Source organism: Scylla paramamosain, chromosome 1 (assembly GCF_035594125.1).
Source record: "Scylla paramamosain isolate STU-SP2022 chromosome 1, ASM3559412v1, whole genome shotgun sequence".
Lineage (NCBI taxonomy): Eukaryota > Metazoa > Arthropoda > Malacostraca > Decapoda > Portunidae > Scylla > Scylla paramamosain.
In genome coordinates this window covers 40,575,193-40,580,192 of record NC_087151.1, presented here as the reverse complement: position 1 = coordinate 40,580,192, position 5,000 = coordinate 40,575,193, and the positions used below count along the sequence as shown (strand labels likewise).

Genomic DNA, 5,000 nt, shown 5'->3' with positions numbered 1-5,000 from the left:
CTATAATCCCAAATATTCAGGGTTTAATCTCGATTTTTTTTTAACAAGTTGTAGTGAAAGTCAATGGAGTTTTCAAGAGTGCTTTTATGATTGTTGTAATGAATAACAAAGGTTCTATATAATCAAGAGAAAAAAAAAGAAATATCATGAGAACCTAACTATTCATCTTTATCTTATCTCAACTATTTTTAACATGCTACAGTAAAAATCAGATGAGTTTTAAAGGGAGTTTTTATGATTTTTGTGATGATGTAATAAAGAATTTCAACCCAAAAAAAAAAACAATTCATGAGAACCTAATTAATCATCTTTATCTTATTTCAACTATTTTTAACAAGCTCTAGTAAAAAAGTAGCGGAGTTTTCAAGGGAGTTTTATTGATTTTTGCGATAATGTAACAAAGCTTCTACATCATTAAGAGAAGGAAACACTCATGAGAACCCGACTAGTAATCTGCATGGCCTCTGAGAACAGTCGCCGTGAGAGAACCAAGCGTTCCAAAACACGGAACTGGGCCACGACGGGAGCGGCCGATCAATGCTGCCGTGTGGACCAGGCGCCGCTCACTCCGCGCTGGCAGCTCCTCGAGTCAGGAAGCTTAAACAGCAAAATAACTCGACAAAAAAAACGAATATAAAAGACTCAGAAATGTGGTAAGGAAACTGAAATTGTGACAGGAATGCTATATTTTCCCCTTGTGCTACAGTAAAAAAAAAAAAAAAATCTCTTAGAAGATAATATAGTCGAATCATTAGGGATTAGAATAGCATGCCTGTTCTTCTATCTCTTGGGTTTTCCTATTAGCTTCTCCAGTAAAGGATCGATATGAGAAAAATACAAAAGAAAGATACCCGATGAAGAGAAATCACAACGATATACAATACTCCTCCTGGTCTTTTGCCTAAGTTTGCCTAGTTTCTCCTGTTCAACGACCGACATAGGAGAAATAAAAAGAAAGAAATATATACAGTCAAATCATAAGAAAGTACGATAGTTATCCTAGTCCTTTGTTTTGGTTTTCCTGTTTCCCAGTTCAAGATTCGACACAAGGGAAACACAGATGAAGGAAAGAAGGTGGACAAGAAAGTGAAGACGGAGAAGTATCTGAGAGGGAAAAGGTCATGTTGTTGTAGTAAATCTAAGTGTCTGTCATTTTGCTTCCTCACTACATGTCTCATAAACCTTGGAAGCAGGGAAACTTTGAGCACCTCGGAAATAAAAAATGTTGATTACTTAAGCTTCTCCTTGTGTCTGTTTACTGAGTGTGTTTACATTTCCTTAACATAATGTAGGCGCGCGGTTCTCTCTCTCTCTCTCTCTCTCTCTCTCTCTCTCTCTCTCTCTCTCTCCCTCTCTCTCTCTATAATCTTCCATAAATCCTTACTAGGCACCGCAGAGAGAAGCGACTGGAATTCTTTATCAGACACTCGTTTTTTATAGGAAAAGTCGGACATGGAAAAATACTAGGCAATTATACACCGATTAGATGAACCTCGGCAATCTGTAAAAACTCTGAGCGTCGTGATGAAAAAAAAAAAAAATGGCTAACCGATGCACGTCCACAACCACTTTTGGAGTAAAAAAAAAAAGAAAAAAACAGCACTTTTTTTTTTACTATAGAAATTATTTTGTATTCAGCTACGACTTACGAGGGATTCACACACCCAGGTATACGTACTGATGGATAGATAAATAGGTAGGTAGATAGAGAGGTAGATAGATAGATATTTTATTGACCTCAACACACAGCACACAACATGATTCCAGTAACTAGCGTGGCCTAACAAATTGCTCCTACACTAAACACATTAGACGCACACACACACACACACACACACACACACGTCAAGTCTTTATCTTCAAAATCTTTACTTTAAATAAGTCATGAGGGTAAGACTTTGTTCTTTATTTCCCCCACTTTGTTTGCTGGATCCACAAATTCTCTCTCTCTCTCTCTCTCTCTCTCTCTCTCTCTCTCTCTCTCTCTCTCTCTCTCTCTCTCTCTCTCTCTCTCTCTCTCTCTCTCTCTCTCTCCTCCCTTGCTTAGCTTGTCACAGTGGCAGAAGTCAGCAGTGAGGGACGGCTACACACACACACACACACACACACACACACACACACACACACACACACACACACACACACACACACACACACACACACACACACACACACACACACACACACACACACACACACACACACACACACACACACACAAATACGAGCATTCCGTAATTTCTTAATGAGCCAAAGGGAAAAACGTTTATCTTTACACCCCACATATAAACATTTTTTATAGCCACTTGCAGACGCTTGCCATCGTCACAGCATGATCTGCCAGTCACACTATGCTGTGTTTAGGGGACGCCTGCTGCTTTCCTCTTCCTCCTCTCTCTCTCCGTTTAATAAGTGTCTGGTCATGGCGTCGTATCTAAGTCTTTTCCTGGTTTTCCTTTTCATTGTACCTTCATTTTTTTTTTTTATGATTCTTCTATCGTCGTTTTAATTTTCGTATTCCCACTCGTTCCGTCGTCTCATCTTGACTCCATTTAAGGCAATCCTATTCCATGACTACGGTGCATGTTGCTCTTTTCCTTTCACCTTGCTGTTCTTTTGCTTATAACTCGTAGAATCTATAGTGGTAGCATAGTCATACAGACAGCCTCGTCAGGAACAGTGAGGCTGCTGTTATCTGTTTTACCTTAATTTTCATTTGCATCTGATGGAGGTTAATGCAGTTTTCAAGATGTTTTTCATGATTCTAAGGATAGTTTAAAAAGCGTTCCGCATCACCAATGAAGAAAACTCTCATGAAGGCGCGGTTCATCATTTCCGGGGCCTTTGAAAACAACCCTGAGGAGGAGAAAGAGGAGGAGGAACGGAAGCATCTAATGACACGGGCCTTAGTCCATCTCTCCTTTTCATTCTCCCCAGTTTCTCTTCAGCAGAGGTAATCATTTAAGCTCTTTGATCAGACTCACCTAATCTTTCCACCAGATGACCAAATCCTTTTTTTTAAGTGAGACGTTTAATTTCAGGCAATCCCAGTATTTTATCTTGCTATTTAATTACAGTCCATCCATCACCGTCCATATAACTAATGCGAGAGTTATTCAGTACCATCTCTTTTGTGTCTCTCACTAGTAAACAATGGAACTCTCTGATTGTTTCTGTGTTTTTCTCTTCCAGTGACTTAAACATTCTTCAAGAATGGAATGTCGGGAGATCGGAATTAAATTGGTCTCCATTTTTGGATATAATGATCTATTTTTTTTTCTTTTTACTTTTTTTCAGGTATAAATTAAAGTGTTTTATCTTTTTCCATCATTTTTCTGTTCTCGGTCTGCCTCCTACACGCAAAGAAGACATTTAAGGTGCAGTTAAGAATAAAACATTTCCATCTGTATTGCTTGCGCCGTCTTAATGGAGTGGCAAGACACAGTTGCAATTACGGGCCGCAAGGCATCGAGTATTTCAGCCATAAACTCTAATTGTTCTTCCTTCTTTACCTTGTCCATATTACCTTTATACTTCACTTAAAGAATTAACCCTTCATCAAGATAATTTCTTCCTCCCTTCTAATAATCGGGATGGAGGCAGCAACCTTTCATTCAGTCAGACTCTTCAATCTCGCCACGCCACGCTCTCACGTTTTTTTTTTTTTTTTTTTTTTATCGTTACATGCATAGTCACTCCTCTAACTATCTGCATGTTTCCTCTTCCTTGGCCTCGCTGCACAATACTTTCAACTCATTCTCATCACAATGTTGTCCTCACCTTAGTAATCCAAGAGTTAATCAGTACCTTCACTCTTTCATCCCCTTCACTGGTAAGCCTTGGCATTCTCTGCATGTTTCTGTTTTTTCTTCTTCCTATGACTTGAACTGCATCACCAAATATGGATTGACCTGCAGTTTTTTTTTTAAATATTTTTGTATGACAAACTTTTCAGAAGAGGCATATTTACGTAACATACTTCCATCTCTATCTTATTTTTTGTGCCTTTCATCAGGCTCCTTAACACAAAAATAAATAAATAAAAAAAGAAGATTAAGAAGTAAATTTTATTTTTCCTGCCTTCTTGTTGTTCACATCATCTTTATGCCTCAGTATGAAAAAGAAAAAGAAAAAAACTATTCACCGAGATACGTGTAATCTTCTTTCTTAATTTTTTCCTACTCTTTAATAAGCACTTAATAGGAAGGTTGGGGAGAGCAATTACAGGCTGTAGTAGTGGGTGTGGCAGAACCTTCACCGCCCATCGTGCTGCTGCCAGGCCCTCGATGAGCTAAGCAGTCACGTCACAATAGTTCCCCAAGCACCGCCAGCCCTGTATACTGCCATGCAACTGCCCGCCGCCTTTTCCTCCTGCTTCCCTTCCCCAGCCGCTCACCTCCTGATAACCTCCTACACGCTTCTGGGACACACGACCACGAAGGACTCAACCTGCCTCGATTTATGGTCCAGAATTTTTCACTTTTATTATTTTGCTCGGAAGATTGAGGATTTCGTGCGTATGTCTGTGTGTGTGTGTGTGTGTGTGTGTGTGTGTGTGTGTGTGTGTGTGTGTGTGTGTGTGTGTGTGTGTGTGTGTGTGTGTGTGTGTGTGTGTGTGTGTGTGTGTGTGTGTGTGTGTGTGTGTGGTTGTGCTTTTCTATGCAGTGGCCTTGAAGTTTTCGTGCGAGAAATACGTATAAGCTTACTAATATACACGTGTCAGAGCGAGATTACTTCTCAGATTAGCTGAAGGCACAGAGGGAAAAAAGCAGACGAGGGAAGTAATGTACACTAAGGAATACAAAGGAAGAACAAGCAGCTGGGACTCGGAAAAACATGTATATAGACGGATACAAAGGAAGGACAAACTGCAAAAAAGAGAATATAATGAAAGATTCAAGGAATGTAACTGAGAGAGAGAGAGAGAGAGAGAGAGAGAGAGAGAGAGAGAGAGAGAGAGAGAGAGAGAGAGAGAGAGAGAGAGAGAGAGAGAGACGCAA

The 5,000-nt window shown here is 39.8% G+C and overlaps 1 long non-coding RNA gene across 1 annotated transcript in view; it reads left to right on the top strand.

The window, feature by feature from the left end:
* The window catches only part of LOC135105618 (uncharacterized), a 56,880-nt gene extending 55,671 nt beyond the window's left edge, over positions 1–1,209 (top strand). The window contains exon 3 of the long non-coding RNA XR_010270925.1: positions 1–1,209. This exon is cut by the window's left edge and continues 574 nt beyond it. This is a non-coding gene — a long non-coding RNA (uncharacterized LOC135105618).
* The last annotated feature ends 3,791 nt before the right edge of the window (positions 1,210–5,000 follow it).